The following is a 26,243-nucleotide window of genomic DNA, read 5'->3' as shown; positions in this document are numbered from 1 at the left end:
CCTCTTCCTCTGATTCCTGATCTCTTTAATCAGGTTCAGGGGGCCCAATGGTTCTCTAAGTTTGATCTACGGGGGGCGTATAACCTTATCCGCATCAAAGAGGGGGATGAGTGGAAGACTGCGTTTAACACGCCCGAAGGTCATTTCGAATACCTCGTCATGCCCTTTGGGTTGTGTAATGCTCCCGCGGTCTTCCAGAATTTCATAAATGAGATTTTAAGAGACTACCTGGGGTTATTTCTTGTAGTGTACCTTGATGACATACTTGTGTTTTTCAAGGACTGGTCCTCCCACATTGAGCATGTCAGGAAGGTGCTCCAGGTCCTTCGAGAAAACAAACTGTTTGCAAAGACCGAAAAATGTGTGTCTGGGGTGCAGGAGATACCATTTTTGGGCCAAATCCTCACTCCTCATGATTTCCGCATGGACCCCACCAAGGTCCAGGCTGTGGCGGAATGGGTCCAACCTGGCTCCCTGAAGGCGTTACAGTGCTTCCTGGGGTTCGCTAATTATTACAGGAGGTTTATTGCTAACTTCTCGGTCATCGCTAAGCCTCTTACGGATCTCACTTGCAAAGGTGCTGATCTCCTCCACTGGCCTCCTGAGGCTGTCCAGGCTTTTGAGGTCCTTAAGAAGTGCTTTATCTCGGCCCCGGTGCTGGTTCAGCCCAACCAAATGGAGCCATTTATCGTGGAGGTTGACGCGTCCGAGGTGGGAGTGGGGGCTGTCTTGTCCCAGGGTACCAGGTCCCTCACCCATCTCCGTTCTCCGTCCCTGTGCCTACTTCTCCAGGAAGTTTTCACCCACTGAGAGTAACTATGATATTGGCAACCGCGAACTCTTAGCCATTAAATGGGCATTTGAAGAGTGGCGCTACTTCCTGGAGGGGGCTAAGCACCAGGTAACGGTCCTTACCGACCACAAGAATCTGGTTTTCCTAGAATCTGCCCGGAGGCTAAACCCGAGAAAAGCTCGTTGGGCGTTATTTTTTTACCAGATTCAACTTTGTGGTTACCTATAGGGCTGGGTCTTAAAATGTTAAGGCTGATGCACTGTCACGTAGCTTCATGGCCAGCCCTCCTTCGGAGGAAGATCCTGCTTGTATTTTGCTTCCAGGTATAATCATTTCCGCTATTGATTCTGATTTAGTTTCTGAAATTGTGGCTGATCAAGGTTCAGCTCCCGGGAGCCTTCCTGAGAACAAGCTGTTTGTTCCCCTGCAATTCCGGCTAAGGGTACTTAGGGAAAATCATGACTCCGCTCTATCTGGTCATCCAGGCATCCTGGGTACCAAGCACCTCATTGCCAGAAACTATTGGTGGCCTGGGTTGCCTAAAGACGTTAAGGCCTATGTCGCCGCTTGTGAAGTTTGTGCTAGATCCAAGACTCCCAGGTCCCGACCAGCGGGCTTACTATGTTCTTTGCCAATTCCCCAGAGAACTTGGACCCATATCTCCATGGATTTTATCACCGATTTGCCTCCATCTCAAGGCAAGTCGGTGCTGTGGGTTGTAGTAGACCGCTTCAGTAAGATGTGCCACTTTGTGCCCCTCAAAAAACTACCCAATGCTAAGACGTTAGCTACCTTGTTTGTCAAACATATCCTGCGTCTCCATGGGGTCCCTGTCAATATTGTTTCTGACAGAGGGGTACAATTTGTTTCTTTGTTTTGGAGAGCCTTCTGTAAAAAGTTGGAGATTGATCTGTCCTTCTCCTCTGCCTTCCATCCTGAAACTAATGGCCAAACTGAGAGGACTAATCAGTCTCTAGAACAATATTTAAGGTGTTTTATCTCTGACTGTCAATATGATTGGGTCTCATTCATTCCCCTCGCCGAATTTTCCCTTAATAACTGGGTCAGTAACTCGTCAGGGGTCTCCCCCTTTTTCTGTAATTTTGGGTTTAATCCACAGTTTTCTTCCATTTCACCTGGTAGTTCCAACAATCCTGAGGTAGAGGTCGTTCATCGAGAACTGTGCACAGTCTGGGCTCAGGTACAGAAGAACCTAGAGGCGTCCCAGAGCATACAAAAAACTCAGGCAGATAGAAAACGTTCTGCTAACCCCTTGTTTATGGTCGGGGATCTGGTGTGGCTATCGTCTAAAAATTTGCGCCTTAAGGTCCCGTCCAAGAAGTTTGCTCCCCGGTTTATAGGGCCGTACAAGGTCATTGAAGTCCTCAATCCTGTCTCCTTCTGACTGGAGTTGCCCCCATCTTTTCGAGTACACGACGTGTTCCATGCCTCCCTCCTTAAACGCTGCTCCCCGTCCTTGGCTCCCTCGAGGAAACCTCCGGTCCCTGTTCTCACCCCTGAAGGGGCAGAATTCGAGGTGGCCAAGATTGTGGACAGCAGGATGGTCCAAGGCTCCCTCCAGTACCTGGTCCATTGGAGAGGATACGGGCCTGAGGAGAGGACTTGGGTACCCACTCGGGATGTTCACGCTGGGATATTGGTCAGAAGGTTTCACCTTCGTTTCCCCAGTAAACCAGGTCCACTTAGAAAGGGTCCGGTGGCCCCTCATAAAAGGGGGGTACTGTAAAGGATCTGCCAGGCACAGCTTCGGTGTTAACGCCCATAGACAATCAGTCTGCACCTGCTTCTACGTCTGTGAGACTGACTCCATCTTCCACCACTCAGGATGGCAGGCTTAGGAGTGGGAGAACCTATCACAGCCTGGCCAGACGGAGCTAGTTCCCGCCCTATGTCTATTTATACCTGCCTTTCCTGTTCCTCCTTTGCTTGTGATTCTTCTCGTTTGGTTTCCTGGCCCTTCTGCAGCTTCTTGTACTTTTGTCCTTGCTTCATATTGACCCCGGCTTGCTGACTACTCTCCTGCTCTGCCTTTGGTACCTCGTACACTCCTGGTTTGACTCGGCTTGTTTACTACTCTTGTTGCTCACGGTGTTGCCGTGGGCAACTGCCCCTTTCTCCCCCTAGCTCTGTGTACCCTTGCCTGTTTGTCTGTCGTGCACTTATTGAGCGTAGGGACCGTCGCCCAGTTGTACCCCGTCGCCTAGGGCGGGTCGTTGCAAGTAGGCAGGGACTGAGTGGTGGGTAGATTAGGGCTCACTTGTCTGTCTCCACACCCCCGTCATTACATGTTAGTTAAATGGCTATAACTTTTTTATTTGTTGGGCTAACAACGTGATTTTTGTGATGTTTTTTTCCATAGACAATGCAGGTTTCTTTTATTTATCGTTTTTATACACATCCTTTTTGCTATTTTAGACTTTTTAGGCTTAAAGTTTGAAAATAATAGTAAAAAAAATAAGCTTTTTTAATCTTCAGCTATTTTTTTTGGTAATAACATTGTTTTACCCTAAAATAGACCTTTTATTTGTGATCGTCATTGTCTACCGTAAATGTTAATATATTACATGTCTATATTAGGGTAATTGGGTCAGCACTAGCGTTACAACAATGATTGGCGGGGGGGAACATTTTTTTGGGGTGGGTATTTTATGTGTATTTATCATTAATGTTTTTTGCACTTTACTTTACTTTTATTTTTTATTACTATGGTCTGTCCCTCAAAGGTCAAAAAAGACCTTTGGGGAGCTTTATATATTTTTTTGTTTCTTTTACACCATGCTTTTCCACTGTAACTGGAGCTGCACAGCAGCCCCAGTTACAGGGGAAATCAGCCCTCTCATAGTGACGATTGTCACTAATATGGCTGTGCTGGGTCTAGTTACGGCACCCGGCGATCATGTGACCAGTCACATGAACAATAGAGACAGCGTCGCGGCCAGTGCCTCTATTCCTATACATAGCGCGCATTGAGCGCTGTGTACAAGTGATCAGATAAGACAGAAGCAGCGAAAGCTGCTTCTATCCTCTCCTCAGGGTCCCTGGCAGTCACTGACTGCCGGAGACCCGACATTCAGCTGCCCGATCGCTCGGGCAGCAAGTTAAAACCCGAGCCGTAAAAAGTCTATGGCGCTGGTTTTAAGGACCCTGACCGCTGGCCATAAAAACACATCACCAGTCGGGAACCAGTTAAAACGACTGCGCACAGTCATGTCGTGAAGATGAAGTGGGCACAGGAGCTGTGCATGCGCCATCTTCAGCGAGTGTCAACTGTAATCTACAGCTGACATCCCGCTGCAACGGCGGAGAATGAAATTATCTCCAATTTCAACCGTTTAAACCCTAAGATGATGCTCCTAGGCAGCCATGTACAGAAGCCTATTAGGCTCCGCCAAAAGACTCTCAGTTAAAAAAGGACAGTTACAATGCACTATACTACCTAAGTAGTGTAGTGTATTGTAAAGGCAATCAGAATATCAGGCGTTCATGTCCCCATATAAGTGTAAAAAAATAGTAAAAAAAATGTTTTAGAAAAATAAATAAATAAAAGTTTTAAGTAGTAAAACCAAGAATCGCCCTATTTCCCTGATCAAGTCCTATAATTGGAAAAAAATTAAACAATTAAAAAACTATACATAATAGGTATTGCCACATTCGTATCGGCATATCATGTTATTTTTCTCACACAGTGAACACCGTAACATAATAAAATAAAAAACAATAACAGAATTTCTTTTTTTGATCACCTTGTGTAAAAATAAATGGAATAAAAAGTGATCAAAAGCTCGCAAGTACCCCAAAATGGTACCAATAAAAATTAAAGCTTGTCACACAAAAAAGCTCTCCCTCAGCTCTATCTACTGAAAAATGAAACAAGTTATGGCTCTCAGAAAATGGTGATACTAAAACATGATTTTTTTTAGGAAAATTCATTTTTATAGTGGGAAAGTAGTAAAACATAAAAAAAAACCTATATAGATTTGGTATCACTGTAATCGTATCGACCCGCAGAATAAAGTTAACGTGTTTTTTATACTGCACTGTGAACACTGTAAAAAGATTTAAAAAACAGTGGCAGAATTGCTGTTTTTTGGTCTAGCCTCCCAAAAAATTGAATAAAAAGTGATAAGAAAAATTGCATGTACCCTAAAATGGTACCAATAAAAAATTACAGGTCGTTCCACAAAAAAACAAGCCCTTACACAGCTTTGTCAATGGAAAAATAAAACGTCATGATGCTTGGAATGCAATGATGCAAAATGATGGCCCAGACTAATTTTTTTAGGTCCAGTAGTTTTTCTCCAAAAACCCCTCGTCATCATTTGGTAGATCCCACAGTTGGACTCCGTAGATGCATCTGAGATGAGGACATTTTAGGGAATTGTGCTGCTTTTAGGGCAAGTGAGGAAGTCAAAGATTAGGCAATACTGGAGCGAAGCAATACCCCGGATTTACCACATGGCCCTTAAAGCTGGCTGTGCAGTTGGCATTGTATAACGCTTACTTGCTATCCCGATGTGCAGGTCAGTTGGGAACATTTTGAGATATATTGGGATAGTTGAGCAAATATGTACTAAATAAGTTATTTTGGTGGGAAAACGATATTGATAGAAGTATAGTAAATTATGGCTTAGGATGTAATTTATTGCATTTATTAACTAGCTACCGTAATAATGAATTGATCGCAACAGTGTGCACTGTGAATATTAAAAAAAAAATGTGTACATTGGTTCACAGAAATTAGGTGTGAACAGGACTCTGTCCAGTTCTTTGCTGTTACTGCTTTTATGCTTATTAATTTGCCATGTTTTATGGGGTTTAGCAAAGTGTCATTGCAAAGAATAAATTGATTGCAATAGTGTGGATTGCTGATATGAATTTGTTTTCACAGAATCATATGAATCTATAATCTGTCTGCAGTAGAGTAAGTGTGAACAATGTCTCATTGCCGTGGACTTTTTCTGCTGTATACTCAGTTTCTTTTCAGATATTACAATATAATCTGTTATTAATGAAAAGTGTGATGGAAGGAGGAAATAATATTTTTTATTTCATTATTAATGTAAAAGATGCTGATTGTTTTAGCATAGGTATGCTATGTGTATGCTATGTGTATATGTGTATGCTATGTATATATGTGTATGCTATGTGTATAGATGCCGGAATGTATTGCACAATGTGTATTTAATGGGAGACCAGAGCATGCTTTAGCCATGCCCCCAGAGCAAGCTGGGCAAGGCAAAACCCAGGGTCGAGCAGAAGGGGCTTAGCATGTAACGTGCAGATTTTATATATTTATGGGTGCTTTTTATTCTGTCACTTTGTGAGTATATGAAATAAAGTATCACAAGATTTTATCCAACGCTGCAGTCTGCGCTGTTTGTCTGCTTTTATCCTTTGCAGGACCACTTTATGTGAAGGCTGCAGTAGAAACACCAAGTGTGTTCTGATACTTCATCTACCACATCTAACCTCCATGATATTGCGGATGGTGAGAAACTTTTCCTGGAGTCAGTGTGTTGAATTTTTATCCGGACTATACAGTGTGTAGCCCCATTGCATAAAATACTTATATATGTAGTTGGGAACATTCCTTGAGTTATAAAAGGTAATTATCAAGGCCCTAATATTTGGGAAACTATGAGGGTCCAAGCACATCTGCCCTAAAACGTAACCTCCTCTGGAAGCGAGACTGCCTTCTTGTAGCAGGGCAACACTTTCTCAGCGAAGTTCCCCAAACTGCAAACAAGGGAAGGATCCAAAAAAGTGCAGTGTGTTTCAAAAAGGGTATAAGAAAGGACACCATTTATCAGTGCGACACCTGCCCCAAAAACTTGGCCTGTGCATAAAGGATTGGTTCAAAGCATACCACACCAATCCATGGATTATTAATTTTATTACTCATTTACCACATTATTACATTACTTCGCCCAAGTTACATATGCCCCCACATTATAAGCTGAAACACCAGTAAACCCCAAACAAAACCACTACCAAGCAGAATCTGAGCTGGTACCCTAGGAATCTCTGCAAATATGAGATGGCTCCCAAAAAACAAACATTCAGCAAAATATGCGCTCAAGAAGCCAAATAGTTCTCCTTCCTTTCCAAGCCCTGCCCTGCAGTTTGCGATCACATATAGGGTATTGCTGAATTCGGGAGAAAATACTTTACAAATGGTTGGTTTCTTTTTTGCCTATAGTCCTTGTGAAAATGAAAAATTTTAAGCTAGAACTACATCTTATTGAAAATGTATTTATTTGTTTTCATAGTCCAATGCTAATAAATTTAGCAAAAAGCTGTGGGATTAAAATGCTAACTATACCCCTAGATTTCTCAAGGGGTGTAGTTTACCAAATGGAGTCACGTTTCAGGGGTTTCCACTATATTGCTACCTCAAGGGCTCTGTAAATGCAACATGGCGCCCAGGAATCAATCTTTCAATATCTGCGCTCCAAAAGACAAATGGTGCTCCTTCCCTTCCGAGCCCTGCCGTGTATCCATACAGCAGTTTATGACCACATATGGGGTATTTCCCTACTCTGGAGAAGTTGATTTACAAATGTTAGGGTGCTTTTTCTCCTTTATTTGTTCAGAAAAATCAAACATTTTGAGCTAAAGCTACGTCTTATTGGAAAAAAAAAATTTTTGCACAATTCTAATAAAATCTATGAAACACCTGTGGGGTTAAAGTGCTCGCTACACCCCTAGATTAATTCTGTGAGCGTGCAGTTTCCAAAAAATTGATTAAAATTGAATTTCTGCAAAAAAAATTACATTTGTAAATTTCACTTCCACTTTGTTTTAATTCCTGTGACAAGCCTAAAGGCTTAAGAAACTTTCTAAATACTGTTTAAATACTTAAAGGGTGCCGTTTTTAAAATGGGGTTTTGGCTGCTTGAGCTTACCCACAGAACACTATTCAGGTAAAGCAGCCTGTCTGGCTTGTTCATGAGATAAGTTTAGGAACTACAGCATAGTATAATGTCCATTCTACCAAGTGCACTGTTTTTATTAATGGACCCATCTATGTATACAAGTTTCCATACCATAAAACTTATGTCCTTTATGTCCATGATGAATTAAGCTACAAAATCATGGCTGCACTCACTATACCTTCAGTCTGGCCATCTAATTGAGGTTGTTTTCCTCTAGATATGATTTAATTTAAGGGCGGGTTCACACATAGCGGAATTTCACTTAAATTCCGCTGCGGACACTCCGCAGCGTTAATCCGCAGCGGAGCCGTTTCTCCATTGACTTTCACTTTAATTTAGCAGTGTTCGTTTACACGATGCGTACAATTCCGCTGCGGAGCATAGGCTGCGGAGCGGAATTTGGTGTCCGCAGCATGCTCTGTCTGTTGCGGAGCAGTGGCGGACTGGTTGCGGACTCATGGCGGAATTTCTCCATTGACTTCAATGGAGAGTCAAAATTCCGCAATGAAGTCCGCAGATCTTATGTGTGCTGCGGAGCGTATTGTTTTTACTACCATGACATTTCTTCATTCTGGCTGGACCTATGTATTTCTAGGTCTACAGCCAGACTGAGGAAGTCAATGGGGCTCCCGTAATGACGGGAGCGTTGCTAGGAGACGTCTGTAAATAGTCACTGTCCAGGGTGCTGAAAGAGTTAAGCGATCGGCAGTAACTGTTTCTGCACCCGGGACAGTGACTACCGATCACAATATACATGTATCTGTAAAAAAATATAAGTTCATACTTACCGAGAACTCCCTGCGTCTGTCTCCAGTCCGGCCTCCCAGGATGACGTTTCAGTGTAAGTGACGGCTGCAGCCAATCACAGGCCAAGCACAGGCTGCAGCGGTCACATGGACTGGAGCGTCATCCAGGGAGGTCGGGCCGGATGCCGAAAGAGGGACGCGTCACCAAGACAACGGGCGGTAAGTATGAATTTCTTTGACTTTCACTAGGGAAAGTGCTGTCCCTTCTCTCTATCCTGCACTGAATAGGGAGAAGAGAAGCACTTTTCCTGCAGTCCGCAGCGGCCAGTCCGCATAAATTTTCTGCACATTTTGTGCAGATCCGCTGCAGAATCTGCAACGCAGATTCTGTGCGGCATTGATGCGGACAGTTGCGGAGGAATTCCGCCATGTGTGGTCATGCCCTAATTCATATAAAGTCTATAAGAATAAAGAATGTTTGGCCATTCTCCGCACTAAAAAGTAGATGTGTCTGTAGAGGATCTCATATCTACAAGTTGTAAAACTTACGAGGCTCCACAACTGGCTCCCTGCTGTTCTGCCCTTGAATATACATGTTCAATAGCTTCCAATTTTTTTTTTTATCTGCTAGTGTTTTACTGGTGTACTGCCCAGAATAGCCATAGATATTTACTAGGGATTGCCACGTTGGCTAGGTTTACAATGATAATGCTCTGTCAGAGTAAGTATTTCGATGTTTGTTTTTTTCTGTGCTTTTATTTGCATATTTTGCTGTGATAGAAACATTATTCAAAAAATTTTCAAACTGCAAGAAAAAACGTACAAAACAACTCAAATGACCACATAAATGGTGTTCTCTGCACACTACATTATATTATATGGAAAGTCAGTGTAAAAAGAGTGTAAATACATACTCCATAATTTTTATTTTATTTTTTTTTATATTTCAGGATGAATAATTAAAAGATCCTAAAAACATTTAAATATATATATATATATATATATATATATATATATATATATATATATATATATATATATATATATATATATTTGTTTTGTCGTGGGAAAAATGGCAAACTCTCATCTTATTTAACAACGTTAAAACCTTTTAGATGACAGAAATTAAGAAAAAATATTTTGTAAGAATGAGAAATGGAAATGTACAAGTTTTTACAAAATCAATTAAATCACCATAATGCTTTAATGGAAATACTTAAATAATATGGTATGGTATGTGTTTCCCTTTCCATTTGGCTCATACGTTCATTTGTTTAATATATTTCATTTTAGAGATAAAAAATTTGTTTAAACTATTAATATTACTAAATTAAAACAATATTGCAAATATAATTATTTTTATTCTGCTTAAGTTGCTCCCAAATGGCAAAAATATTTTTCATTTGTTTTACTAATATTTTCCCTGAAATAATTTATTATGCTCAAAATAGGGCCACTATTAGTATATTTACATAAATAAACACGCTGTTTTAGGAGCTGCCTCTATATGACATTATGACTATAATCATACAACTATGTGCACAACGCTCTTTTAATTAAAAAATTAATTAATTAAAAGCACATCTTGTTTGCCAGTTAGATATAATCTTTGCAGCCATGTCTTCTAATATTGTATTAACATAAAAATTACTGGTTTAAATCAAGATTATTATGCATGTAAACAGAAATTAAAAATAGTATCTGCCAGAACTGTGTAAAATAGGGTATTTTATTCTACTCATTGTTTTACAATTTAGTCCTAAATCTGCTGAGATTGGTTGAAGTAAAATTGAAAAGGTTTCATGCATGTTTTCAAAGTGATTGAGTGGTTGTTTTTTAAGGGCACTTATGAAGGGCATCATTTTCCTTGAAGGCTCATCATGTCAGAAGTTGTCAGAGATTCTAAGCAATTAAACCCATCTTCTATAGACAAGCCACTCGCTGTGTCACTGCAAAATATGTAATAAACTTTGAGGGTTAGAAAGTAAAATCCTTCCATAAAACATGTCTGTTTCTTTCCGGTGTATTTCAGGTTTTGTTTTTGTTTTTGTTTTTTACATATACTTATGCATAGAGTATTGTTTCAATGTTTTGAAAGTTATGAGCTCCTCTTGTCTCCAATTTTTTTACCTGAACTACTTTTTACAATAATAATAATAATAATAATAATAATAATAATAATAATAATATATTATTATTACTCTTTCGTTATAATCCCGAATTATTCGTACTATTATCTGTAATTATTATAATAATAATTATTACAAAAAATGGTGTTCTATACTATGTGATTACCTATCAATAATTATGTAGATTCCAATAAATGATGTATGATATGGCGCTCTGCAATTACTATTAGTGATGCAATTAATTGAAAGGACATTTAAAGACTTCTCAGAAATCCTTAATCATTTCAAAACTTAATTACTGTAGCAATGTGGGTTTATTTTTTCAATTATTTACACATATTCAATCATTTAAACCCCTTTTGAAGCAGATGTTCCATTTCCTGCTTTCACTTAGGATGCTAGGTATCTTTTCACAAATAAGTGTAGCATCAATTTTTCCAAAATTACTAATTGGGTAGACAAAGCTTGGTTTTGTACTTATACTATACTGGAGTATTGTATGGTCTTAAATAAAGATTCAATATAGAAAATCATGGGGATTTTTTTTTTTTTTTACATAACTGATATACTGATAGACCAATTAGCACTAGAATGTTTCTTACCTCATCTCTTTGTGCGTGAAAACAAAGGTCAAAGTACATTTACTGTATATCTCTTCCCCTATATGATACAAAGTACAACTGACCCAAGAGTCCTCTGTGACAAAGTTTAGAGTGTATGTCGTTTTTCTAAAGAGGCAGTCTCTCTTTAGAAACACTTGGACTCAAACTGTTTGGACCACTTGGTGGTCAGGGGTCATACTCTGGTAGCGCTAAGTGTTGGCAGCATACATATTTGTATGTAAGCAAGCCAAGGTGGATATGAGGTTCTTCCCTGAAGGGTAGCAGATTAGCAGTCTCAAGGATTTATGGAGGTGCTGACCAACTGTAGACAAGTGGCGGGTGCAACCCCCAAATAAATGCCTAGGCAAGGTAGGTTGTGGCAGGGGTAGCCTTCTAGAGACCCACCGAGGCACAGACGGTTTGGGTGAGAGCCAGCGGCTTTTTTAGGCATGGCCTGACCCTGTGTTCATATGTAGCAGTTTTTACGCTCCTCCAGCCCATGGTAAGAGACCACTATATCTAAAGTTAAGTTCGGCAACTTTCAAGTTTAAGGTCCCACTAAATGTGCGTGTATCTGCCAAGCATTGTGTAGTACTTAAAGTGACTGTAACCATCAAGCTTGCCGTGCCTCTGAATGAGTTTGAATTAAAGTTAACTTGTTTACACAAGAAGCAACTGCGACATCTTTCCAGCGGATTTCAGCGCCCTTTGTTACATGTGGATAGTTCCAGGGCGTACGTGCCAGTTTAAGTTGTGATTGTTCCAGTAACTGACTTTTTTTTCACAGCGTTAATTTTGAATTGGAGTATATTCATACAATAAATGTTAACTAATCTTAAGGATCTTAACCATTCCCATACAGAGAATATATGGTGACATCTCAGTAACACATATTTTGATTATGTTATTTTAAAGTCTCTTGAATGCAATTATATTTGTCTTTTTATTAGCTGTGAGACATCATGGTTCATTACTTTATTAGAGATGAATATTCTAATACTATAAAAGAGAAAAAAAAAGTTGTTGAAACCAACTTCTTTACCACTCACATTTATTACATTAGATGATTCAATATTGGCTTTGGGCCCAGAACATTAAAAATTGTGGAAAAAATGGCTACAAAAATAATTTGTCTTCATTTTGACAAATGTACTTTTCATAGAATATATTGAGTTCAAAATCTTGTATTTTATGAAGTTTATGCATTTTTTAAGCATTTTTCCTTAAATAATTTTACCATACCATACCTACATTCCAGTTTACCTAATTACCTATTTTTATTTTCAAATGTAAGAGGGAAAAGTATCAAGTTCCTGGCAAACATGCCCAGAAAAACTTGAATAATTGCCTTTGTCCTTCTTTTGCTTTCTGTTGAAGAGAAATTTATATGAAGGTGTCATTTCTGTTTTTAATGTATAACAAAGGTGAAAGAATTGACAGATTATTTAAATGGTATTAGCATCAGGGCATGTTAAACTTTGGCCCCATACAGGGGCAGACTGGGAGTATCTGGACCTCCGGCATGAAAGGTCATTGACTATATAGGGTAAAAATTTGCATTTAAGGGGAAATTATCCCTTGTATTTGTTTTTGATTTTTACATTTCCTGCTCTTAAACATTAAAGGGGTTGTCCAAGATTATAAAAAGGTCTGCTTTTTTTTCCAGAAACAGAGCCACTATTGTATAATGTGTCTGGTATTTCAATGCGGCCCACTTCACTTTAACATCTAGTCTTGGACTACCCCTTTACCCCCTTAAGATACGGCATTATTTTGGGTCTTCTGGACCAAAGTCATAACTTTTTATTTACCTGTTGACGTAGCTTTAAGAGAAAAAAAATCAGCAATTCCGTCATTATTATTTTTGCAATTTTTATACTATTTATAAACATAATTGTAGCAATGCCAAACGTAAGAAAAATAAGTCATTTTTGTGTCACCGCATTACGAGGGTCATAACATTCCTACTTTGCCGTCGCGGCAGCAGTATAAGGGATATGTTATCGTTTTCTTTGCACCATTTTTGGGTACATATAATTTATTGATTAGCTTTTATAAAAAGAAAATTTTTTGGTTGAATTGGCAAAAAGCAGCAAATCCGCCATTGTTTTTTGGATTGGTTTTTTTTTCACCATGAGGAAAAATAATATTTTTGGATTATTTTACCAGTCTTTACGGTCCCACTAGAAGTTTTGATCTCTTATATAATGCTTTAAAATACTTAGTATTCCATAGCATTATTGTCTATCAGTGTTACACTAACGCACGATCTATGGCGTAATAGGTAGTTACATGTGGCAGACCTTGGGGCCTTTGTTTACCACTATTGATTGCGGCATATAAGGAGTTAAACAGCAGGGATCAGGGAGTCTGGCTGTCGATCACAGTTTTTGTGCCTGTACAATCACCAGGACGTATGGTTACATCCTTATGATGTTAGGTAATAGTAAAAGTGAAAAGGGATAAAGAGTGTTAAAGCTGACTAAGGGGCGTGGGCCCATTGGCACTGCCCTAATGCCCGAATGGTCAGTCTGCCTTTGCCTCCACAGTTACCTGAAGCTTTCAGTGAGATGTGATGTTGGTACCTCATGACATTACATCACTTCCCAATTCGCCACATAACTTTACATTCTGTCTAAATGCATGTGTCCCCCATGGTGCAATGTCATTAATATCATGCCTGTGGCAATTCAAGCCAACAGCCATATTGTTCTGCTACTAGGTCAACAACAATAATACTGTCATTAAAGAGGCTCTGTCACCAGATTTTGCAACCCCTATCTGCTATTGCAGCAGATAGGCGCTGCAATGTAGATTACAGTAACGTTTTTATTTTTAAAAAACGAGCATTTTTGGCCAAGTTATGGCCATTTTTGTATTTATGCAAATGAGGCTTGCAAAAGTACAACTGGGCGTGTTGAAAAGTAAAAGTACAACTGGGCGTGTATTATGTGCGTACATCGGGGCGTGTTTACTACTTTTACTAGCTGGGCGTTCTGATGAGAAGTATCATCCACTTCTCTTCAGAACGCCCAGCTTCTGGCAGTGCAGATCTGTGACGTCACTCACAGGTCCTGCATTGTGTCGGCCACATCGGCACCAGAGGCTACAGTTGATTCTGCAGCAGCATCAGCGTTTGCAGGTAAGTAGCTACATCGATTTACCTGCAAACGCCGATGCTGCTGCAGAATCATCTGTAGCCTCTGGTGCCGATGTGTCCTCGCTCGTCTGACACGATGCAGGACCTGGGGAAGTGACGTCACAGCGTGATCTCTCGAGAACACGGCTGTGTCTGCACTGCCAGAAGCTGGGCGTTCTGAAGAGAAGTGGATGATACTTCTCGTCAGAAAGCCCAGCTAGTAAAAGTAGTAAACACGCCCCGATGTACGCACATAATACACGCCCAGTTGTACTTTTACTTTTCAACACGCCCAGTTGTACTTTTGCAAGCCTCATTTGCATAAATACAAAAATGGTCATAACTTGGCCAAAAATGCTCGTTTTTTAAAAATAAAAACTTTACTGTAATCTACATTGCAGCGCCGATCTGCTGCAATAGCAGATAGGGGTTGCAAAATCTGGTGACAGAGCCTCTTTAAGGTTCAAGTGTGAAGCATTGCTCCCTGTGGAAGCCAGGAAAACTAAATATTTATTCTGAGACTTATTTATTTTGGCTCTTTTGATCTTGCATACAGAACCTGAAACAAGAAAACATGTTTTATTAACTTTATAAAAGTTTTAAGGTGTACATACTGTATTCATCAACACACTATTAAAACTGCACTGCAATAGAATGACGGGCACAATATTGGGATCCTAATTTATTAAACATTGCAAATGTTTAATAAATATAATGACAATACACAATTTATACAAGCATTTACTCAAGAGTCCTTATAATATTGTTGACTCACTGTCATCTTTCTCAAAAAGCCATATACTGTAGTTATGGAGAGGAAATCTGTTCTCTTAACCATTTTTTCCATAAAAAGTGTATTTATTTAGTAAAAGTGTAACAAAAAATACATAGAAGTTAACATGGTTTAAACGGCACGGTACAAAAAAAAAAAAAAAAACAACGAAAAAAACAATTTATTCATACATTTCCAGTGGGAATAGCAGAGTAACAGCACAATGCAAACTTTTAAGAAAAGATTCAGAACTGTTATTTAATGATCAATAAAAGTATTTTGTAAAATCAGACATGTCAAGAGAGCGGACAGGTCCTCTTAGAAGGAGCGAGTGGTTTTCCACTGCAATGTAGATTGGTGATGTGTAGTTACATAGGTTGGGTTGTCAGCGGGTATAAGAAGAAATGCAAGTAATTAAATTTTAAGATATCATTTTTAATGATTAAATGAGTAGATTCAGATGCAAACTTTCGAAACAGCTTCGATCTCTACCTGAGACAGAATGCCTGAGGATATTAAGTATCTATAAGGATGCAGATATTTACAAAAGTGTTAACTTATTCTTGTAATGTTCTGTAGGTATTCATTTAATATAGATGTAACTAAGAGTGGATTTTAAATCTACACTTAATCCTTGTATTGTGATTCACTGTCTTGTTCCTGAACTATTGAAGTTCAAGCTCATAAAATCCAAATCTTTTGCAATGGTTTATCTCTAAATCAAGCCCTTGCTCTACCAGCCTTAATAATATCCATTCTAAATGCAAACAGCATATAAGAAATATTCATTCTGATGTTGAGTCTACAACTACCACTAAGACTCTGTGTTCAACGCTACCTGAGAGCAACTGATAAAAGCTAAATGCATGTTGATATAATGTGCATCTTGTAAAGAAATGCAACTTTGCTTCAATCCAAGGAGATACTGAGTATCCGGACACATTTGTATTGCTGTTCCTACATGTTTTACTATTATTAGGCAGTGTATAATAAAGGCATCTATCCTATTTAAGGTTTTAAAGAGTTAGTGCTTCTGTTACATCATAAACCTTACATTTCTGGAGGTATCCACAAATATGTATAATCAGTTTATTAACTCTGAAGGATCATTTAAAAATAAATTTTCAGTGTGAAGGACACTTTCATATAATTGAAAGCAATATTTTCTAGAAATGTAATGATGTTCGATTGCCAATTATCCTCATTTTATATATATACATATATACATATATATATATATACATATATACATATATACGTATATAAAAATGACCCCACTGTAGCATTCCTTGTATAATTAATTTTCCAGTATAGTGGAGGTTGTGACCTGTTTTGTCATGTTGCATGAACTCTGAAAGTAGTCATGACAGAATTTCTCACTTCTACTTTATGATTCTGATACCTCACTTTGAAAACACCATCTGCAAGCCATCAGCGGCTGCTATTGGGCACTATTCGATATGGGGATTCCCTGCAAGACCATACCCTCATGAGGGACATTTTAGGCTACATTCATATGACAGTGAAAAATGGCTGTGTGACGGACTTTTTCAGAACAATGGAGTTCTATGGGTGCATTGACACGGCCATTTTTTTTAATGGCCCGTGTCTTATTTTTGGCAATCTTCACGGCCAGACAGCTCTCATAGAAGTCAATGGATCTCTTTTTACCGGTCGTTTTTCAGGAAACTATCCTTGTAACGGCAGGTAAAAACTGATCCTGGCCATGAACTCCCCGCACACAGCGCTACTTTGAGCACTGAGCCCGGGGAATTCGTTGACATTTCTGTCCATATACGGGCAGTGAAGTACGGGCTTTCAAAAATGGAATTTCCAGCCAGAGCATCGCAATATCTCTGGCCGGAGATTCCTGTCTTGTAGATAGCACCCCTCCATATAGATAGCAACCCCCATCCCCCATAGATAGCGCCACTATAGCTCCCCGTAGGAGCGGAATCCCCAGTGGCCAGAACCATATATGGACAGTGACGTCAAGGGCTTACTCCTGGAGCGGAATCCCTGACCCCTTCTTGCAGGGGATTCTGCTCCTGGAGAAGTTCCCGGCATCACTATCCATATATGGACAGTGACGTCAAAGAGTTACTCCTGGAGCGAAATACCCAGCCCACTCTGCCAGGGGATATCGCTCTCCTGACGTCACTGTCCATATATGGACAGAGATGTCTGGGGCTCCGTCTATGAGTGGAATACCCGGCCCATTCTGGCAGAGGATTCCGCTCTCCTGACGTCACTGCCCATATATGGACAGAGACATCAGGGGCTCCTTCTATGAGTGGAATCCCCATCCAGAGGGTTTCCGCTCCTACAGAGAGCTACAGTGGATTTATCTACAGGGGAGGTGGGTGGTGCTATCTACAAGGGGGTGCTATCTACAAGGGGGTGCTTTATGGGGGGTATGGCACTATCTACAGGGGACACTGTAGCGCTATCTACATGGGCATGGTGGCACTGTGTGGGCTCTGGCACTTTGTATGTGGGCACTATGTCACTTTATATTTGGCTACGGTGGCACTATCTGCAGTGGGCACTGTTTCACTATGCGAGCACTGTGGTACTATGTGGGCCATAGCCAATGTTGGCATTATCTAGAGTGGGCACAGTGGCACTATCTACAGGGACATTGCGTCACTATCTACGTGGGCACTGTAGTGTTTGCATTAGGTTGGGACTAAAAAAACCCTGACAAATGAAATCCATCCTTTTTTTTAACGACCATGAAAATGGCAAACGGATGAAAACGGTCATTAAAAATGGACAGACAGACCATGCAAAATGGCTATGAAAAACAGACAGTCGACCAGTTTTTAATACCCATTTTTTTTCACTGTCGTGCGAATGCGCTATTGATTCCATCAAAACAACAGAACCCTGTCGAAACATTGCCAAACGGAAACCTTTAGCAACGTTTCCGTCACCATTGAGATCAATGGTGAGAAAAATAGAAGCTAAGGTTACAGTTTGCCTTTCCGTTGAGGGGTCAACCCGACGGAAACCTCAGACGGAACCCCTCAATGCAAGGGCTATGGTGATGTGAACACAGCCTTTAGGTGAAGATTGCAAAATCCCTTCGACTCCATCCCTCTGTTTAGCCCCAGTCAAATATGTTGTCACAGTATGTTGTCCAGAGGGCCTCAATCAGAATTTTCGGTGCCCCATACCGTCAAGGCGTCTGAGCTCCTTCCATTACCGGAGCAGGGGTGAGAAGTAAACTGGCAGTGGCTCTTTGGAGGGGCAGGGTGGAAACAATAGGTGAGCAGGAACTCTGTTGGGACAATGTGGAAAGACTAGGTGGCAGGACTCTGTGAAGTTGGGGAGGGGGTAAGAGAGTAGATAGTGGCATGTGTGGGAGTGGGACCAGGGGGGAAGGTCAAGGATGAGACAGTAGATGTGCAGTGGGAGCAACATAGCACTGAAGCTGCTGCTTTTACACAGCACAATCTCTTACCAAGTAAGGCTGGATTCACACGACCATGTTACGTCCGTAATGGACGGAACGTATTTCGGCCGGAAGTCCCGGACCGAACACAGTGCAGGGACAGTTCAGTACGGGACAGTTGTCCTGCAGCGAGGCAGGGACTCCTAGCATCGTACATAACTATGATGCTAGGAGCCCGGCTCCCTGCACTGTGTTTGGTCCGGGACTTCCGGCCGAAATACGTTCCGTCCATTACGGACGTAACATGGTCGTGTGAATCCAACCTTACAGTGTTGGGTGCTGCTTCTGGCTCCTGCAGGTTCTTAAATCTTCCACTGCCGCGTCACGTCTGGATGAATTGTCTGCCTTCTCCTAACAAGTGGCACCCAAGTTACCCATGTACACCAGACCAGATACAAAATCTATTTAGATCCCTGACCCCATTCTTAAATTAATTCACAACCCAGGCCCTTTAATTAATTCAGACCCCAGACTAGATCCCTAAATAAATTCATACCTCCAATTAGACCCCAGACTAGATCCCTAAATAAATTCATACCTCCAATTAGACCCCCAAATGAATTAAGACCCCTTTCAGACCTCTATAATAAATCAGACCCCGACTAAAACCCTAAATTAATTCAGACTCCCGAAAACACCCTTAAATTTATTCAGACCCCCTACTATACCAGACCCCTAAATTAATCAGACCCCCAATATGAACCGTTATTCAATTCAGACTCTCATCCAGACCACTAAATTAATTTAGACCCCAAACAAGACCCCTAAATTAATTCAGAACCCAGACCAGACCCCAGACCAGACCCCTAAATTAATTTAGACTCCAGACCAGACCCCAAAATAATTCAGACCCAAAACTAGACTAAATTAATTCAAACTCCCAGGCCCCCAAATTAATTAAATCTCCCAGACCAGATCGGTAAATTAGTTTACTCCCCAATCAGACTGCCAAGTCAGACCCCAGACCATACAAGCAAGTTAATTTACACCCTAGATCAGACCCCCCCAAAAAATCCAGACTTTAGAACAGACCCCTTATGTACTTATGTACTTATCACTCCTGGGTCCTCTTGCCTCTAATTACAGCCAGGTGCTTCTCCTATGGGCACCTTTTTACTTCTGGTGCCTCAGGACCATATGAAGCAGGGGCCCAGCAGTAGTTACTTTGGAGAAGGAAGTGGGAATTGTTTCTTTCTCCAAATTAACTACTGCTGGGTGTCACATTGGGTACGTGGACCCACTGGGCCGTACCGCCTTGACGGTATGGCAGCTGGCCAACAGGACAGAGGTCACAGTCTATAGTTCGTATAGGTGTACCTGTGGTAGCTCAGACAGTAGCAAAACAGGCTCGGCTGGGACTTTGGCAGCAGGCAGGCACTAGGTGTGGTGAAGCAGGACAGGCGTGGTACACAGTGCAGCATGACTCCAATTCAATATGGCACTTGACCAGGATAGCACGGGATACAGGTTACAGGTAGCAGGAACGGGAAACACTGGGAACTGGAAAACACTTAGGAGTCAATTTGCATAGACAGACTAGGGTAACGACAACAAAGCTCATGCAAGGCAGGAAGGGGCTGGGCCCCTCTTATAGCCCAGGGTGCTCATGGGCTAATTTGGCACTTTAACTCAGGTGCGTGCGCTGGCCCTTTAAGAGCGGGCACAAGCTTGGGCGCGCACCCTACGGGACCCGGCTGAGAGAAGCGGAAGTGAGCACTGGCATCTCCTGAGGAGGAGATGGGGGCCAGCGCTCACAGACCCATGACTGCGGCCATCAGGAGGTGAGTGAGCCTGACGGCCCATGGCCATGGGCCACAGTATCCCCCTTCTTACACCCCCTCCTGTTGGAGCCAGAGCGAGAGAGAAACTACTTCAGAAGAGTAGGAGCATTGACGTTCTTCTCTGGCTCCCAGGACTTCTCTTCAGGACCAAACACTCTCCAATCAACCAAATAAAATGTTCTTCCACCCACTCTCTTGGTGTCCAGGACCTCCATAACCACAACAGTATCTGATGAACCGCTGGGAGCCACTGCAGGACTAGGAATCTTGGAGTAGCGGTTCAGGACCACAGGTTTCAGAAGGTAGACATGGAAGGAGTTGGGGATCTTAAAGGTAGGAGGCAGCCGAAAATTGTAGGAGACAGGGTTGATTTGTTGTAAAATCTTGAAGGGTCCGAGGAATCTGGGAGCAAACTTGTACGATGCCACCCTCAGTCGGATATTCTTAGAGGACAGCCAGACCTTAGTGCCTGGAAGAAACTTGGGAGGCTCTTGTCTTCTTGTGTCTGCCTTTCTTTTCATATGGTCGACCACCAGCAGAATAGAAGATCGGGTCTGCTGCCAGATTTGTAGAAAGTCCCTGAGTCAGCTGCAGGCACCTGGGACGTAGTGGAAATGGAGAGATATTCGTGGGTGTTGGCCGTAGACAATGAAGAATGGGCTGGAGTAGGTGGACTAGTGTGGTTGTTGTAGGAGACCTCAGCCCAAGGAAGCAGCTGCAGCCAGTCATCATGCTGCCTGGAGATAAAATGTTGCAGATAGTTCTCCATAATCTGATTTATTCTCTCGACTTGACCATTGGACTGGGGATGGTAGGCTGAGGAAAAGTCCAACTTCCCACCGAGGAGTCTGCAGAGGGCTGTATAGAACTTTGATGTGAACTGAACCCCCCGATCCGACACAATATGCAGAGCCAAGACGTGCAGATGGAAGATGTGATGGATGAAGAGATTGGCCATTCGGAAAGCAGAAGGTAGGCGGTTAGTGGAACAAAATGATCCATCTTGGAGAATCGATCCACCACCACCCAGACCGTACTGCATCCAGCAGAGGGAGGCAGGTCTGTGAAAAAAGTCCATAGCAATATATTGCCAGGGGGCATCGGGCACAACAGTGGCTGGAGCAGGCCAGTCGGTTTGGAGTGGGAAACTTTATTTGCTGCGCACACCGTGCAGCAGGAGTCAAATTCCATGATGTCTTTGGGCAGCATGGGCCACCAGAACTGACGAACAATCAGGTCTCGGGTCTTACAAGCACCCGCGTGAACTGCCAGTTTGGAACTGTGTCCCCAGCGGAGGATTCTTCTTCTGTCTGCCAGACGCACAAAAGTCCTCCCCAGGGGAATGTCTCTAACTTGCAGAGGGTAGACAGTGATGATGCAGGATGGATCAATGATATTTTGTGGAGACTCCATAGTGTCCTCTGTCTCGAACGACCTGGACAAAGCATCAGCCCTCACATTCTTGTCGGCCGGACGGTAGTGGAGCTCAAACTGGAACCGGGCAAAGAATAGTTACCACCTGGCTTGACGGGGATATAGTCGTTGGGCCGTTTGGAGATAGGTGAGGTTCTTGTGGTCTGTGAATATCAAGATTGGATGAACTGCGCCCTATTGTAGATGTCTCCACTCCTCCAGAGCCAATTTGATGGCCGGTAACTCCCGATCCTCCAATCGAGTAGGTGCATTCTGCGGAAGAGAAGGGTCTAGAGTAATAGCCACATACCATAGTCTTGCCCTTGGAACCTCTCTGGAACAGAAGTGCGCCAGCACCGACAGAGGAGGCGTCCACCGCCAACGAGAACTGTCGAGACACATCTGGATGATGGAGGATAAACGCTGACGTGAAGGCACTTTTCAGGCTATTAAATGCGGATTCCGCCTCAGGAGTCCACACCTTGGCGTTCCTGCCCTTCTTGGTGAGGGTAGAGATAGGAGATGACAGTGAGTAGAAGTTTGGAATGAACTGTCTGTAGAAATTAGCGAATCCCAGGAAGCGCTGTATGGACCTCAAGCCTTGAGGGCGTGGCCATTCTAGGAGAGCCTTTACCTTCTCAGAATCCATCTTGAGGCCCCCATCTGAGATGATGTAGCCCAGGAAGGGTAGATCATTTCTCTCAAACACGCACTTCTCCAACTTGGCGTACAGGCGATTCTCCCTTACTGCAGCAAAACTTTACGGACATGTCTCTGATGAGTCATAGGATTTGTAGAAAAAAATCAAGATGTCATCAAGATAGACCACAACTCAAACATAGAGGAGGTCACAGAAGATGTCATTAACAAACTCTTGGAAGACCACAGGAGCATTACACAGGCTGAAGGGCATTACTAGATATTCATAGTGTTCGTCACGGTTGTTAAATGCCGTCTTCCATTCATCACCCCGGCGAATCCGGATTAGGTTGTAAGCCCCACGCAGGTCTAGCTTCTAAAAAATCTTGGCTCATCGTATGCAATCAAACAGTTCAGAAATCAATGGCAATGGATATATATTTTTTACCGTGATCTGGTTGAGACCCCGGTAGTCAATGCAAGGACGCAGAGAACCATCCTTTTTGTTGACAAAGAAGAACCCGACTCCTGCCGGGGAAGAAGACTTCCATATGAAGCCGCTCTCTAAGTTCTCCTTAACATAGGCGGACATGGACTGAGTCTCTGGCAAGGAGAGAGGATATACCCTACCACGGGGAATGAATGCACCAAGAATCAGCTCGATAGGACAGTCATATGCCCGGTGTGGGGGCAGCGTCTCCGCCTCCTTCTTGCTGAAGACATCCGAGAATGTGGAATATAATGACAAGGCAATCCTGCCAAGGACTGAAGCAGAGGAGGCTGAGCCGAACAAATCTTTACCAGGCAGCGGATGAGACACTCGGAACCCCACTGGAGAACCTCTCCAGAATTCCAGTCCAGGATTTGGGCATGTAGTTGGAGCCAGTTTAGGCCCAGCAGCACAGGGTTGATGGCTTTAGCCAGGACAAAGAATGAGATGAGCTCGGAATGGAGGGCTCCCACTTGGAGCCTCAGCGGCTTGGTCACAGCTACAACTGGGTCTGGCACAGGTAGTCCATTCACCGATGCAACCATCAAAGGCCTCTCCAGAGGGTTTGTGGGTAATTGGAGAAGATAGACCAGGTCTCTTCGAATGAAATTAGCAGCGCGTCCATAGTCCAGATAAGCAGAGACCCGGTGCGTTTTTTCGCCGGACACTATGGTCACGGGAATGGACAATTTAGACAAACGTCCTTCTCCACCCAGGGTTGTCTTTCCCACCAACCCTAGGCTCTGGGGCTTTTGGGGGCACAGACGCACAAGATGGCCTCCGAGGCCGCAATATAGTCCCGAGGTGCGTCTGTGTTGTCTCTCCTGGGTAGACTACTTAAACTGGTCCGTCCTCACATACTCATTTGGAGGATCAGCAACTGAGGAGAGCAGGGGTTGCTGCAAAGTAGGAACCGGGCTAGGGTGTCTTCCCTCCTGATGAGCCTCTTGGAACTGTTCTCGGATCCTTATATCAATCCGGGTGGCCAGAAGGATGAGGTCATCCAGGGTAGACGGTAGATCTCGAGCTGCAAGCTCGTCCTTAATCTCAGGAGACAGTCCCTGCCAGAATGTAGCCAATAAGGCCTCATTGTTCCACGACAATTCTCCCGCCAGGGTGCGGAAGTGAATGGCGTACTCGCCCACGGAAGTGTCTCCCTGGCATAGGTTCAGCAAGGAGGCGGCTGGAGACGAGACTCATCCAGGCTCCTCAAAGACCGTGCAAAATGTCCGTAGGAACCCCTGGAAATCACGGATCTCAGGTACTTGTTTCTCCCAGATAGGGTTCGCCCATGCTATGACCCTGCCAGTGAGTAGAGAGACAATGATAGCGACCCTTGCACCATCAGTCGAAAATGCCCTTGCATACAGGTTAAAGTGGATCTGGCACTGGTTCAAAAATCCATGGCAGGTTTTCACGTCTCCATCATAGCGGTGAGTTAGCGGCAAAGAAAATCGGGGATCAGCACTGCCAGGAGGTGTAGCCGAAGTATCTGTACTGCCAGGAGGTGTAGTAGGAGGAACGGCAGTTTGCACCTCCAGCTGATGTGAATAATATTGTTCAATGCCTGGAGGAGTTGGTCCTGTCGAGACTGGAGGTCTAGCATATATCGCCCGCATCTCTTGTGACGTCATCTTGGTCTTAGATCGACCAGCGGGGTCCATGGTCGGAGCTTACTGTCACGTTGGGTACATGGACCCACTGGGCCGTACTTCCTTGACAGTATGGCAGTTGGCCAACAGGACACAGGTCACAGTCTATAGTTCGTATAGGTGTACCTGTGGTAGCTCAGACAGTAGCAAAACAGGCTCGGCTGGGACTTTGGCAGCAGGCAGGCATCAGGCGTGGTGAAGCAGGACAGGCGTGGTACTCCCCACAGCACGACTCCAACTCAATACGGCACTTGACCAGCACGGGATACAGGTTACAGGTAGCAGGAACGGGAAACACTGGGAACTGGAAAACACTTAGGAGATCATTTGCAGAGACAGACTAGGGTGACGACAACAAAGCTCAGGCAAGGCAGGAAGGGGCTGGGCCCATTTTTAAGCCCAGGGTGCTCATGGGCTAATTTGGCACTTGAACTCAGGTGCACGCGCTGGCCCTTTAAGAGCGGGCATGAGCCGGCGTCCGCACCCTACGAGACCCGGCCGAGAGAGGCCTTACTGCGGCCCTGACTGTCCTATTGACAATGATCTACACTCAGAGTAGAATGAGATACATGCATTAACTTAACTATTAATTTATAAAATTGATCTCTCATAGGTAAAAGAACATTGCCACTGAAGTGTTATTTTATCATAATCATAAGCCAAGGTTTTTATAACTCATTTATCATACCTTAGTACATCTAAATTCAGACCAACATTTTTTTATATGCTTCCTTTCAAGGCTTGTCTTTGTACTCTCAAAAATGGGATGCTATGGCAATGACATATTTAAAAAATATTGCAAATTTGATGGGCACATTTGTTAGTCTATTTTTTTTACATGGGTCCAGTATGGGTGCCCCAGGGCTTTGGAACCTTTGAATACATTCATGCTTGCTGTCTGTGAGGTGGAGCAGTTTTATGCTACAGAGAGACATAAAGGTGCAGACAAGAGATTTCACTATATGCACAAGTGGTTGGTGTACAGAGAGGAAACAAAAAAAAAGAACATGAGACAATTATTTTTATGGCAGTTCCAGAATATAAGGCATAATACTTGGGTGAATTACATTTAAAAAAAGTGGAGGTTAGTATCTATGGGCCTTGGAGTACTGTAAGTATGCAAGAAAGTGACAATTATACCGCCAGCTGCATATCTGCAATAAAAGATTATTACAATAATGAATGTTTAATTAGCTAAGAAAGGATCGAGTATGACAAATTCTGCAAGAACATTATTTCCTATAGTCACAATTTCCCAAACAAATAATGCAAAGTTCATAATCTCCGCACTGAAAAAGTCTCTGACTACTCATAAACATTAGTTGAAATACATTTTCTTACCTATCCCCTTGACGGTCCTCCCAACTTGGCACACTCTGTGCTTGTCATTCAGCCCTGGTAAACTGGGCCAGTCTATCCACTGACAGAAGGTCTACCTAATCAGTGTTTCGCTTCAGCTTTATTTAGGTGCTGGATGGTTTGGATAGAAACTAGAATTTTGTGTTAATTGCCCCTCCAATGTACCTGCTTCGGGCAGCGCTGAGTGGCAGAACTGAGTAGCATCTAGATGTATTCAGTGGATAGTTAACAATCATTATTTTGAACTCTACTTAGCCAATTCCATTTTTCTTTAGGCAGGAAATTTGCCCACCTAATACTTGTCCTGGCCCTAAC

The sequence above is a fragment of the Rhinoderma darwinii genome, chromosome 7 (assembly GCF_050947455.1).
Source record: "Rhinoderma darwinii isolate aRhiDar2 chromosome 7, aRhiDar2.hap1, whole genome shotgun sequence".
In the NCBI taxonomy this organism is placed as follows: domain Eukaryota; kingdom Metazoa; phylum Chordata; class Amphibia; order Anura; family Rhinodermatidae; genus Rhinoderma; species Rhinoderma darwinii.
Note: the sequence above shows the minus strand (reverse complement) of the source record.